The sequence below is a fragment of the Watersipora subatra genome, chromosome 3 (genome assembly GCF_963576615.1).
Source record: "Watersipora subatra chromosome 3, tzWatSuba1.1, whole genome shotgun sequence".
NCBI classification, from domain to species: Eukaryota; Metazoa; Bryozoa; class Gymnolaemata; order Cheilostomatida; family Watersiporidae; genus Watersipora; species Watersipora subatra.
Genome location: NC_088710.1, coordinates 66,954,021 through 66,970,143, shown reverse-complemented (window position 1 = coordinate 66,970,143; position 16,123 = coordinate 66,954,021). Strand labels below are relative to the sequence as shown.

At 31.4% G+C, this 16,123-nt stretch overlaps 1 protein-coding gene across 1 annotated transcript in view; it reads left to right on the top strand.

Annotated features, from left to right (window-relative positions):
- The first annotated feature begins 10,851 nt into the window (after nt 1-10,851).
- Nucleotides 10,852-16,123, top strand: part of LOC137391720 (nitric oxide synthase, inducible-like) — a 30,396-nt gene continuing 25,124 nt past the window's right edge. The window contains exon 1 of the mRNA XM_068078251.1: nt 10,852-10,948. The gene's annotated coding sequence lies outside the window, so the exon portion shown is untranslated. The remainder of the gene's footprint in view (nt 10,949-16,123) is intronic.

Below are 16,123 nucleotides of genomic sequence, written 5' to 3'. Positions count from 1 at the left end.
AAGCTACGAATGACATGAGATTTAGTGTTCTACATAAAATACTCTGTTTAACAGCATGGTGTTAACAGATGGTTTGGCTTGAGCATAGCCCTAGGTACTTTAAATAGAACTACTTCAACCAAATTCAAAAATTCAGACGATGCGCGTACGGCTTGTATGGCCAATTGCTACAAAGCTATTAATTGCTACAAAGCTATTAATTGCTACAAAGCTATTACTTGCTACAAAACTATTGATTGCTACAAAGCTATTAGTTGCTACAAAGCTATTAATTGCTACAAACTATTAATTGCTACAAAGCTATTAATTGCTACAAAACTAATGATTGCTACAAAGCTATTAATTGCTACAAAGCTATTAATTGCTACAAAACTAATGATTGCTACAAAGCTATTAATTGCCACAACGCTATTAATTGCTACAAAGCTTTTAATTGCTACAAAACTAATGATTGCTACAAAGCTATTAATTGCTACAAAGCTATTAATTGCTACAAAACTAATGATTGCTACAAAGCTATTAATTGCCACAACGCTATTAATTGCTACAAAGCTTTTAATTGCTACAAAACTAATGATTGCTACAAAGCTATTAATTGCTACAAAGCTATCATTTGCTACAAATCTACTAATTGCTACAAAGCTTTTAATTGCTACAAGACTAATGATTGCTACAAAACTATTGATTGCTACAAAACTATTAATTGCTACAAAGCGATTAATTGCTACAAAGTTATTAATTGCTACAAAGCTATTAATTGCTACAAAGCTATTAATTGCTACAATTGATAAAGATAAGGATTGAAACACTGTAATTGTTGTTAAATTGCTTAGTAATTGTTGTCACTATAGCTTGAGTAGAATCCAAAATATAACTATATGGATACGTCGATATATCACTATGTTATTCAATAAATTTATTAATCTATCATTCCTAAAAATGCAACAATTAGTGTAAATTACTGGTTTGAAAATATACATACTTCTTTTGCTCATTATCTCCAGTAAAACTGGTTGGTTACATAGTTTCTGTGTGTACGTGTCTGCACATTTTACTGTCTGCCTTTTTCCTCTGTCTTTGTGTGCTTTGTCTAGTTGTACCTTTGGGCCTTATTTAATTATGTGATTTACTCTTTCAACTGTTGCATAACTGTCATATTGCTCTTTTGCTGGCTACAGCCAAGTCAGTTTAGTTTCAGTAATAAACCAGGCAAGTTCAGCTATCAAATTCAACAAAAATGAAAGTTTTCTAAATATTTCCGAGTAATTTTTATCCAATAAAATTTGCATGTAGTACAGTTTTGAATGGAAGACCATATTTATAGGAGCTGTCCAGCCAGCAATAAAATTGAACTGGTATCAAGCAAAACTATTGTAAGGAAAGAAAGAAAAATCAATCAAAAGCTGTGACAAGACCTGATAAATTTAAATGAACTCTGCATGTGCTCCAGTATTGAATGGAAGACAATAGTCTACATGCGCTGTCTAGCCAGAGATAAAATCTAATTGTCTATTCATACTATTATAAGAATGGAATGAAAAAATAAATAAGAAAATATGAAAAGTTCTGTTAAAGTTCGGGCACTCATAATCATAAGTTTTTTATTTCTAAAAGTGCTGACACTCTGAGACACTGATCAGACAGCAAGGAGCAAGACTAAATGCCGTAGACACTAACAGAGATGACTGAGATTAAATCAGGACCTAATTTTTCACTTCGAAGATTCCAGTCTATTCAAGGTTGTTCATAAGTGCAATGCAAACTTTTAAGATAAGATCTAAAGGAGCAGACCAAGAGGATATTATAGGAGTCTGACTTTTGGACATTCATCTCTGTGGAACGTTTCCAATTGCCCTTTTGTAAACTTTCTAGATTGTTCAAAAGATAATTCTATGCTATAAAAGACGATTTTAACATTGGTTATCGATGTGTTGTATTGGCCTTGTCACTCTATCATTCCAAGTATGCCTTCTAACATGCCTGTGACTTAACACCCTGTCTGGGAGAGACTATCAACCTACGCAAATAGCTTAATATAATAGCACAAAGATTCCAAGATCTTAGTCCGAAACCTTAGACAACCTTATGGAGAAACAGATAGAAGCTGTCACTGTAGTTTTTAAATTACAAAATACTGCTAGAATTGAAGACGTTGGTGGGAATGAAGGCTTCTTTACAAACTATCATGTTTTACGAATAATTTCCAAAATTACACTGGTAGTTCATAGATGGACCTAGTAAACATGAATGGGCTCAATCCAGTTAACTACAGATCAGCTCTAGTTAATTATGGGTTAGCTATATATAGTTAACTATGGGGTAGCTCGATCCAGTTAATTATGGGTTAGCTCTATATAGTTAACTATGCTTGAGCACAATCCAGTTAACTATGGCTGAGCTTTATCCAGTTAACTATAGGTGAGCTCTATCTAGTCAACTATGGGTGAGCGCAATCTAATTAAATATGAGTGAGCTTTATCCAGTTAGTTGTGATGATTAAAATGATATCATACATATTTTACATGTGGTTTCAATTATCAAATGTTTAAATTAATTGCTTTTTATTACCTAATATGGTCATTTTACTCTATTTATTTAGGTTTCTGCTTACTTCCCTGATTTCAGGCAATCAATAGCAGCAAAGATACCTTTTAACTTCTGTTACAATGACAATGTGGTCAGTACTAATAATGACATTGTGGTCAGTACTAATAATGACATTGAGTCTCAAAAATAACAAAACTTTGTATTACATTCTACAACGTAGAAATACATTGATGAAACAGATATAGTGGGGTAGCTTTTCACTAGTTTTTTCATTGAATCCGATGGCCTAATAATTCATTTTTGAAGCACCTTACAACCCTTTTTATTAAAATCAAGCAAGTTTGTCAAGTATGATGTACATGTACTACTTTGCAATCCAGTGTTTGTACCAAACCAATTCAACAGTTTTAGTGGCGTATTTTGATGTGTTTTTATACAACTTATAATATTATACTACTTATATACTCTCTTATCTAACTCATAATATTATACTACTTATATACTCTCTCATCAAGCTCATAATACTATACTACTTATATACTCTCTCATCCAACTTATAATGTTATACTACTTATATACTCTCTCATCCAACTTATAATATTATACTACTTATATACTCTCTCATCCAACTTATAATATTATACTACTTATATACTCTCTCATTCAACTTATAATATTATACTACTTATATACTCTCTCATCCAACTCATAATATTATACTACTTATATACTCTCTCATCCAACTCATAATATTATACTACTTATATACTCTCCCATCCAACTCATAATATTATACTACTTATATACTCTCTCATCCAACTCATAATATTATACTACTTATATACTCTCTCATCTAACTCATAATACTATACTACTTATATACTCTCTCATCCAACTTATAATATTATACTACTTATATACTCTCTCATCCAACTTATAATATTATACTACTTATATACTCTCTCATCCAACTCATAATATTATACTACTTATATACTCTCTCATCTAACTCATAATACTATACTACTTATATACTCTCTCATCCAACTTATAATATTACACTACTTATATACTCTCTCATCCAACTTATAATAGTATACTACTTATATACTCTCTCATCCAACTTATAATATTATACTACTTATATACTCTCTCATCCAACTTATAATATTATACTACTTATATACTCTCTTATCTAACTCATAATATTATACTACTTATATACTCTCTCATCCAACTTATAATATTATACTACTTATATACTCTCTCATCCAACTTATAATATTATACTACTTATATACTCTCTTATCTAACTCATAATATTATACTACTTATATACCCTCTCATCCAACTCATAATATTATACTACTTATATACTCTCTTATCTAACTCATAATATTATACTACTTATATACTCTCTCATCCAACTTATAATATTATACTACTTATATACTCTCTCATCTAGCTCATAATATTATACTACTTATATACTCTCTCATCTAGCTCATAATACTATATTACTTATATACGTACTTTCTCAACTAACTCCATAATATTTTATCTATATTCTCTTGATAGAATTCATCTCGTAATTTACACAATTATTGCATTTCAGCAGATAATTAGGGTTGTTTTCTGTATTATGCTCCGAAAGGATTATCCTACCGAAAGAAAATACACATACTGAATGTGTAGCACATCTTTACTTTTGATGTGTCCAAAAAGGGAATCTTTGGTAGTAACTTTTTAACTTCACAAAATGTAACAACAGTTTGAGGATCATCATTCTTTGCTTAAACAAGCAAAAATCTGATAAGTTAGTTGCATTGTGCAATGAAGCTTTCATCACAACTGAATGCTTTTGTTATAATTAATGATATTGTCAAATGTTAAGCTTTAACCTTAAAATTTTTGGTGAACATTTGAAGGTGATGACGTTTTTCATAATTTCTAAACACATAATGTTAATATCGTTTTTTAGCCTGTTGAAGGGCTTCACTTTGATCTCTTGCCAATCTGCAATCATTATCCCAAGTATGAGTGTCAAACATCCATCAAACAAGTGGTCAATTGAGAAAAGAGTAATTTGAAAGCGGAAAACATTTCATAATAACATGTAAATTCACACTTGACTTATGAACGGGTTAGTATTCTACACACATTTACAAATTATGCGTTTACATCATTTGCATACATGTATGATGTCAGATGAACAAAAGTTAATGCCAACTTAGAGGAAACATTCAAGTGAGCTGCCTGTCTGGTATTAATGTAAGTTTCTTAATACAGAACAACTAGGAGCTAAGTCTTGCCAGCAGTTGAGCCCGGGACCCAGTCGAGGGGTGTTTGTCTTGCTAATAAACTAATAATATAATACCATTCACGATCAATTATGGGCGTGTTTACTTTGCATATTTAATACGTACTAGAAGAAAAGTACGTTGACATGCATACTGTAAGAAACATTTTATAGTTTTACTAGAAGAAACCTTTGGCAAGTGAGCTTTTCTTTTAATGAAAATTAGTAGCCGCAACAAAATTTTGCAACAAAAATAGTGGCAACAGTTAAATAGTTTGGTCTACCAGTTTGGTATCTTTAAACAATTGTTATTACTAACTGTTATATCTCTATTAAAATAAGTTTTTGACTTAAATGCAGTTTGAGGAGTGTTGGATACTCAGAGAGTTGTTTCCTTGTTTGCTTGAAAATTTGGTTTTGCTTTGATTTGCACGAGCTCTGATCGGTCTCGAGGGTATTTAAGAGAGCTACGAGGCTAATCCTCCAGTTGAGCCGTCTTAAGGTATGGAAGAGGGTATGTAAAGTTGCAGTTATTGTGTCAAGCGACACACTGAATCCTATGTAAACGCTCTGTGAGTATTGAGTTAGCAGGAAAGACTAGCTTCTTAGCAGCCTATTTGCATTCAACAAATATCTCGAAACACTGTCTCAATATCTGCGCCACTTCAACTAAAACCAGGTTTGTATGAACAGCTTGTTACGTAAGCCTAGTTTGAGAGGTTTACTATTGGCAGGTAGGAATGAACTACATGCTAGAGACAGGTGAGGTCAAGTTATGTCCTAAAATTGTTTGCTTTTTGTGATGAATTGAGATAAACAAGTGAAAGATTTTAGTTCCTTTTTAAATGACTCTTCATATTAATCCACACTCAGTAGTGGTTGTTGCAGCTTGACTAGGCTTTTTTTGGGTCCAAGTATCATACTTTCTGCATTTTGCAATCAATTCATACAAGAATACAGGCTAAAAAACAGAGACTGTAGATGGTGTACGCAGATCTTTTAGTTCGGAGCATCTTCAGCATAGAATTAAGTCTATAGGCAGAAAAGATGAAGATGGTTAGGTTAGTAGCAACCATTTTGTCTGCATAAGCGAGTTATCGATATCGGTAATGCCTGTCAACTAAAAATGTGTTTTAAAAAACAACAGATTTGTGATAGTTAATAAAGTAGTAAAATAATAAAAGAAATAACCAATGCTTGTATGATAATATATATGATAATATATATGATAATATATATGATGATGTATACGATGATTTATATGATAATGTATATGATAATATATATGATGATGTATGTGATAATATATATGATAATATATATGATGTATATGGTAATATATATGATGATGTACCTATATAATAATATATATGCTAAAATACATGATGATATATATGATAATATATATGATGATGTATATGATAATATATATAATAAAATATATGATGGTGTATATGATGATTTATATGATAAAATATATGATGATGTATATGGTAATATATATGATGATGTATATGATAATATATGATGATGTATATGATAATATATATGATGATGTATATGATAATATATATAATAAAATATTTGATGATGTATATGATGATTTATATGATAAAATATATGATGATGTATATGGTAATATATATGATGATGTATATGATAATATATGATGATGTATATGATAATATATATGATGATGTATATGATAAAATATATAATTATGTATATGATAATATATATGATGATGTATATGATAATATATATGATAAAATATATGATGTATATGATGATTTATATGACAAAATATATGATGATGTATATGATAATATATATGATGATGTATGTGATAATACATATGATAATATATATGATGTATATGATAATATATATGATGATGTATGTGATAATATATATATGATAATATATATGATGTATATGATAATATATATGATGATGTACCTATATAATAATATATATGCTAAAATATATGATGATATATATGATAATATATATGATGATGTATATGATAATATATATGATAGAATATATGATGATGTATATGATGATGTATATGATGATTTATATGATAAAATATATGATGATGTATATGGTAATATATATGATGATGTATATGATAATATATGATAATATATTTGATAATATATATGATGATGTATATGATAATATATATGATAAAATTTATGATGATGTATATGATGATTTATATGATGAAATATATGATGATGTATATGATAATATATATGATAATATATATAATAATATATATGATAATATATATGATAATATATATATATAATATATATGATAATATATATGATAATATATATAATAATATATATGATGATGAATATGATAATATATTTGATAATATATATGATGATGTATATGATAGTATATATGATTATGTATAATGAGAAATATAAGATTGCTTATGAGAAATATTTGAATTTATGTTAGAATAGCTACTTTTATTCAAAGTATCATATAAAACATTCTAAAATATAAGTTTATATCAAAAGGCTTTATGGTAATATATACCATTATAGAAAGCTTGAATAGAGCTAATTCAAGGCAGCGTGTTTAGCGTTAGAAGCAGTCTGAACATGTCACTCCTGTAACAAAATGATGTTTTTCATTAAATGCCAAAAGAAAAAAATGAGAAAACAGAAATCAGGAATTATTGAGTGAGTTGAATAAACGTGTATGAAAAGTTGATGATCTAAGAGTATAGCAGAGGAGTTGGGATAGTGAATTGAAGGTTGATGATCTAAGAGTATAGCAGAGGAGTTGGGATAGTGAATTGAAGGTTGCAGTAACAGAAAGTTTATAAACTCACGATATGGATGTAGTACGTTGGTGTCACGGAAGATGCCCCTTCTGTTTCTTAAAGGCAACAAGTTTTTTTAACTTGATTAAATGAATTGATAGCAATTTGAATTTGGAAAGTCAGCGGAACACTAGAATGAAAAATATAATATGAGTAATATAAAGTGCATTTGGGATATCTGATTACAACATCAGAGACAGTCTAGTCAGAGGTATCCCTTTTGTGTCACTCAGCTAAGGTTGAGGTAATACATATTAATAACCTGATAAAAGTTATAAAAAAGCATGAAGAGATCTTTGATAACTTTGCTGCTAAAGTCTCATCCAACGGAGAGACTCATAAAGCTCATATGTAATTAAGATAAGGAAATATATAACTTATTTACTATATGCTGACCAATACATCCACAGAAATAAATATTTAATTTGGCAGTTAAATTATAAACTTAGTTTAGAAATTGCCGTCATTTTTTGGTTTCTCAAACCTATTGTAGATTTGCTTCTTTCGATCTTTTACATCTCCCTTATCGATACGCAATACATGTACTTCATATGAGTGTGTATATAAGTGAACAATTGAAAAGATGCACTGATCTCATATTGTGAAAGAAGCTAAAAATGAAATATTTTTTTATATATTTTATAGTTTTATTATATTTTGCATGCAGTTTTGTAATCTTTAAACAAGTTTGATGTGAATCGAATAACGATTTAATTTATATCAAACTTTGCTGACTTTCAAACTCTAGCAATATTACAATATCACAAATGATTTTTTTCTTAAATGCCGTTTTCATTAAATTTTCCCTACTGCAATAGACTTGCAGTATGAAAATTATGTGGAATGACAATCTCACCCAAAACTATATCCGCTGTAAGATTTGTCATAGTGACAAATATTAGGCTAATATAGACTAAGTTCTATGAAAGTTTTTGGCTAAAGAAAATTACATGGCAGAAATACTTGGCCAATCACACCATGATTGTCCTTGACATTGGCCGCTACTCCTGAGCAAGTGTTTAATGAGACTATCACTCATATATAAAATAAAGTTGTTTTTCACATAACCACTGTTGCGAAAGACAGACTTTTCTTCGTTGTGGTAAAATTCAGCAAATATGTTTTTTTTATTTATCTTGTTCATCATTTTTATTTTTCTTATTTTAATCTATTTTTATGCTGCCGCTCTATTACCAGTTTTTTCTGTAAGATATTCTGAAAGTTCAGGCAGGACTAAAAGAAATACTGTAGTGATGGTGGCTCCCTTTCTTGCGTTAGACTACATGATTCAGACTAAAAACTCTTTCAACCATGACTATTTCTTAACTCTAATTGTTAAGATGTCTGTAGCCTTGGACATAAATTATCACTTTAAAAAATCTTGTCGTAGCTTACCAGGCATCGCAGTACATCAATGATAAATACCTGAATACAAGGGTACACCAGTTGTTCGTATCATGCTCACATATATCACACTTGGTTATGGAGCTTTTGGATGTCTATTACTTTAACTTACACAACTGAAGTTTAAAATAACTTATTATATTGTTATTTTTAATCATGTTTTATTTTTTATTTTTAAACACACCATTTTAGTTTTTACTTACAAAACTGCTAAGTTCAAGAATTTATGAATTTGTTGAAAATTATCTTGGATGCAGAGACGAATACCCGCTTAAATTTTGCACAAAATGTTAAAAAATTTACATGTCTGATTGAACCATAAGTGAGCTAGTTAAACTCTATACTAGTATGGCTAGGCATAACCTGGATAAACAGTTTTCTTTACTAAAGTTCGAACACATTCATACTATAATAATAACAACAAAGCAATAATATAATCATTGTAACGATATAAACAATATACTATTACACATACAGTGCAATATGCGATGCAACAGTATCTACAGCTTGCGGAGAAGAGAGTTCAAAGTAAAACTAAAAATTAATAAATAATGAGTACATGAAAAGAGAGGCGGAAGGAGTCATCACTGCAGCCTAAGATTAGGCACGTTCAACAAATATTGATAATCAGCGGGGAGTCTCCTAAGTTCAAAGAGTTCTCCACCTTTCATCTGATTGGTCACTAAGACGTCTACAAGAGGTTTGGACTACAACTTGCAAAAGAACTGGCATGAACACCATGCCGCCAGAAAGTTGCTGAAAACATCAATGCAAAAGTTCTGTGGGTTTTTTTATATACCAACAAGCCATGTCATACAAGCCTGCAGAGCAGACACAATTTTAAAAGAAAAACTTGTGTCATATTTAAATTGTGACTAAGAGATACCTCAATAGATAAGTAAATATATCAGTATTTTGTTTGCACCCCTAAAAGTAACTGGTGTACTGCAATGAATAGAGTCTGCGGCAGCAAAGCCTGTCAATCATATACATCAATAATATAACTGCCAATCCTAGTTATAGAAATAATGTGCATCGGTCCACAATATCATGTTGGACTCTGAAGCAATCTGAACTCTAAAATTATTCTTCCATCAGTCAATTAACTAGGACTATTCTTTGCCCAACGTATAGAGTATGTCTTTACAGTCTGTACGTTAAGGCAAAACCATGCGGGCACACTTAGATATGTCTTTAGAGGTAACAAGCTGTTAGTCTTATGTGCGCAGTTACACATAGCATCACACTTACCTTTTTGTATGCTTATGTGTGTGTTCTTATGTGCACTTCTGTAAGCCACTTATCTTTACACTTGTATGTTTACTTGTACTATATTTACATGAACTCTCATACATGAGTCTGTACATAATCTTGCGTGAACTTTTATGTACACCTCTGGTTGCATAACCATCCATGACAAATGAAAACTAGTCCGCCGCCAAACTGTGTGCAATAATTCATATAAGTAATGACTATGACAACATCAACATTGACGCAGGTTCCTTCGCATCCAGCCGACAATTAGAGCTTTTGGTTATGGGTTGTAATATTTTACATTTCCATATTTTTTAACTATTTTTCAAATCAAAGAGTTATTATCTAATCTTGTTTATCACCCACTAACTGGTATGACTGAAGGAAAAGCTATTCTCAGCTAAAACAAACTTTAAATACTTTTCCCACAAACTAAATTTGACATTTGAACTCACTCAAACATTTTTTGTTCTGCAGTTAAGAATATGAGAAAGTCACAGTCATGCGGTGGGCTGTTGGTGCAACCGAAACCACTCAACAATTTCCAGTCTTCCGATGGCATTCTATTCGATACCCTCCATGGCAAGGCTGCATCTGTAAGTTTATAAACATTTTTTGGTGGCGAAGCATGATTCTGGTCCTAATATATTATTAGGACCCCAAATATGTTATTATATTATTATATATTATTATACATTGTTGGTAAGAACGAGATTGACTTTTGTGCTCCTCTGCTAGATCTTACATTGTTAGCCTATAGTGCGATGCTCAGTCGTACATGACCGACTATTTGACCTCAATCATAAATATCAGTCAAATAAAATCTAATCTTTGATTAATTTTACCGCCAACTCCTACATATGCATTCCTAATACCTTAATAATGAATCTTGACCTCAGCGCTTCTACATCTGAAGGTTTCACCTTATCCTTCACTTGATGATAAATAATGTACTTGAGCAGCTTGTTTTTTCAGCTCCACTTGTGAGCAGATTATTGGCTGGTCGAGTGCATCAATAGTTTTGGTATTGAAACTACTTGTGGTGACAAGTAGAATAACTAACTAGACGCTTGAAATAGTGCTACAGTTTTTTTGTATTTATTTTTGTAAAACCCTAACAGTAAGAGAAAAGGTTGTGAAAATCTGCCTTAGCCTAAGTTATGGATATAACGGGCATAAAAGTAATATTTTCACACGGTAATTTCATGTAATATGTGAGTGCGTAAGTATCCAAACAATTGTGTGCTTAACAACGAGTGTTTAATATGAGCACACAAGAGATTTGCATTCGCACGCTAAGCATAGCTGAGAGTTGCCTCTATTTGTTTAGCGTAACATGATTAGTATCATATGCAGCGGCATGCTGCCACGACTTCTACTCTCCTCACATCGATATTATGTAAGATTATCTGCTTACGCAAACATAATAATAGAGATGCTCAGACAAATCTGTTGTCAAACATTTTGCTGATTAGAATATAAATAATTGCATTTGTCAGGGTTTGCAAATAATCAGTTTTGCTTTTTTGTATTTTTAATAGACAATCCAATTATTACACAACATATGTCAATAGATTAAACTTTAAAGAATTATTGATGAATTCTTAAGATATAATTACTAATGACTAGCATGGCATTAACTGGTCAGCCTTTATTAAAGTAAATATTTTCTTTCTTGTTAATAATACAATGCTGGGTAAGAAATAGATATCACTAGGAGCGGTTTATTTAGCGCTTACATTTTCCTTGAGAATTTACATACCATTAGATGAATCAAATCCTATTAAATGACTAAAATTTCATTAAAAAACTAACATGCTATTGTAAGGCTAACGAGCCATTGCATAACTTAAAAAGTCATTGAAAGACTAACAAGTCATCAAATGACTAACATGTCATTGAAAGACTAACATGCTATTAAAAGACTAACAGGTCATCAAATGAATAGCATGTCATTAAAAGACTAACCTGCTATTGAAAGACTAACATGTCATTGAAAGACTAACATGCCACTGAAAGACTAACATGTCATTGAACAACTAACATGCCATTGAAAAACTAACATGCCATTGAAAAACTAACATGCCATTGAAAGACTAACAGGTCATCAAATGACTAGCATGTCATTGAAAGACTAACATGCCATTAAAAGACTAACATGTCATTGAAATACTAACATGCCATTGAAAGACTAACATGTCATTGAAATACTAACATGCCATTGAAATACTAACATGTTATTGAAAAACTAACATGCCGTTGAAATACTAACATGTTATTGAAAAACTAACATGCCATTGAATGACTAACATGTTGAAAGACTAACACGACATTGAGTGACTAGCACACAAGTAGATAAATAAAATGCTGTTGAATGCTATTAAAAACTTAGTAGTTGATTCATTAGCAAGCTAACTGACCTACATGTAAATTTAGATTGTAGATCCTTTTGATGCATGTAAATGGCAGGATTGTTGTTGCTTAAGAACTTACATGATATGCGTTTAACAATTTTCTTAACATGGATTTTTGCTTTGCATTTTTGGCAACCCTTTTTAAATAAAAACCAATAATGTCAAGCTTAATTTAGACGTTGTGTTTAACACGTGTTAAACTAAATTTAACACGTGTTTTAGGTGTTTTATCTAAAAATAACGTGGGTAGCATAGCAGTTCAGGCATGTTTTTCCTATAAATCTATAACACCTGGTAATTTGTCAGGTTTGAAGTTTCTAATTATGCCTAAAAAATTATTTATACTTAATATATACACATTTGTACCTTTTGCTGAACCTTGAGAAGAATTTTAATGTACTGAGTTTGCGGATATTAAAACCGTATTGCTTTTATGATCAGCTAGTCTGTTTCTTTGACCCTGAGTTTTAAAAAATGAAATTTTATTTTTAATAAGTTAAATTCAAACACCTGCGTCTTATGCTTTGCTTTATTACAAAGTTTAATGCCAGAAAAAGTGTTCAAAGTTGATGTTGTTGAATAAATATATGTATTCACATGAAGTTGTAGCCAAGAAAAACAACCATTCTTTCATTCCACTTCCTTATGCACTACCCAATACTGCCTAATATTACTTTATCCACTAGCTTTACCTACCAGCTTTATGCACTCACCGTAATCGTCGCGGTCACCTGCAACTGCTTTGAGCTCAGATGCCAATGTAGCGCCACAAATCCTATAATACAACAGATGTAAGCTTATAAAATTAAAAAAGGAAAAAATTCTCAACCCCATCTACATTTATTATTATAAATTTTAAAAGCTCATTTCCATGAATTTGTGTTGAGGTCTGCGTCTGATTCTTCCATTATCTACTCCAAGGTCACAGCTTTGCATTTTGGTTGTTTTCATGTTTGCTATTTGCTAATTATAGTTGAAATATTCTGCTAATTTCGCTCTTTGTTAACCTATAAAGAGATGAATTTTATCCAAATATGATTTCGTGATTTCGCTAGACAGTATATTTATTTTAGCCAAAGCCGTTGAACCATAAATAACCCTAGTTCTTTATAATCTCAATTCATCATTACAAAGCACCTTTTGAGGAACACCGTCTTCATGCAATACTAGTTTCCAAGGAATTAAATTCTAAGAAAACTGAGCATTTCAATAGATATTGATTTGAAGGTCATCAAAGAGTGAAACCTGACATAAAGATGAGGCATTAGGTTTAGTCATGTGCATCATTAGAGCAGAACAATGAGACTAGAGCAACAGTCAGTAAAGTTCAATGATCAGGCGGACATCTAGTTGACAATAAACTCTGAAGAGCTAGTCGTAACGAAATAGTCATAAATGAACAACTATCGCTGCTTCTTTCAGATAGTTGTAACAGCTGCAACCGCGTTTCAAGTCGCTGACCAAAAGTTTCTTTACACATATACGAGTGAGAGACTTGGTTTTAAAGTTGGAAACATCCCACTCAGTTTTATTCATATGAGATGCATGCTTGTTTGATGCGCATGAGTGAGTTTCTATGGTTTTCTGACATCATCGCAAGTGCTTTAAATTGCTTGACTGCATGCATGCTGAACATTCCCTGTTAAATTATAGCTATAATAAATCTAGGTGCTGTCATAATGAGAAAAAAAGCGCTCACCTTGCCAATAAAGTCGGTGATATTACCGGTAAAATCTCCTAGCTATATTCATAAAGGGTAATTAACCTAGCCACAGGATTAAAACCTCCCAAGCATAACTCTGGCCACATTCTTGCAGTTAGCATGTGTTCCAGAGAAACAACATGACAGTCAGTCTTGACTAGTGTCACTACTTAAAATGAATGATAGTCTGCAGCTAAACTTCTGTAGCTGCTGTTAATAATACGTGTCTATGACAGTCAGCCTTGGATCTCTTGGTTTCTAGGAGTTGCTGATAATGCAATTGCAATTCTGTCATAAACAGCAGGGTCCAGACCCGTGCTGCCATCTAAAAGTGTGCCAGCAGCAGAGGTATTTTTACGCACCAAATATGGCTAACAGACTTTTTAACAGACTTTTGTATGATCTCTATTTATATTAGTATATTTTGCTCTTTTTAAATATTTAATGATTAAATAAGTCAATTGTGAATAGCTGAGATAAGTATTTATTGAAAAATAATGACGTTTTTGGTTGTTTTCTGATCACTATCTCACTCAGTCAAAACCACCGTAACGCCATGGAAAACTTTGGGAAATCCTTTTCGCGAATGCTATATGATCTCTGAATGAGATCCGCAGTTTCGCATGAGTGAGATAGTGATCAGAAAACAACCAAAAACGTCATTATTTTTTAATAAATACTTATCTCAGCTATTCACAATTGACTTGTTTAATCATTAAATATTTAAAAATAGCAAAATATACTAATATAAATAGAGATCATACAAAAGTCTGTTAAAAAGTCTGTAAGCCAATTTCGGTGCGAAAACATATCTGAGCAGCAGTAACATGCAAGAGATTGGCTGACACTAGCTCTATCTTTACTATCATTATTCCCTCTTTCAAGTGATTTTACTAAAAGGGAGTAGAGTACAAAACGATCATAACTAGAAACGCCTCTGTCATACAGCCCACCACCAAAGTGATTATGGAAAAAAGGAAGGGTACTGCTAGTTGTTGAAAAAGTAGTTACAAAAGGTCAGAATTCCACAAAAGTAGAATTCTTTAGTTAGATGTTGTAGGCTTCGCCTACAACATCTACTGTTGTAGGCTTCGCCTACAACATCTACTAAAGAATTCTCTGAATCAGATGAGTTGTTGTTATTATTTTGAGTAGCGTGTTGTTGAACATTAGCATTTGATGTTGACGGTTGCTCTGAGGACCTTCTATTTCTCCTCCTCCATAATAATTGGGAGACACGTGGACGGCCACTGCGACGACGTGGTGTTCTGGGAGGTTGTATGTCCATGGTAGTTGTCAAGTTGTTTTGAAATGAAATTCATAAGGTCAAATATGCAGAACAAAAGGTTGTATAAAAATCAGACCTAATCTCCTACTATCTCAAACCTATGTTTACAACAGTTAAATAAATATTAATTCAAGCTGTAGGCCTAACCTACTGTACCAAATTTAACTAACAACAGCAATAATGAAATATGTTTATTATATCTCTGAAATGCAATATTAAAAGTAAAATGGCAAGCTGCCGTGTAATATACAAAGTTTGAAAGTTGTGTTGGAAAGTTGGTTGTGGTGAATGTAGAATGGTTTTGACAGCGATATGTAACAGAAAGCAAGCATTAGCATTAACGCGTCTGGAAGTTTTCTGCAAACTG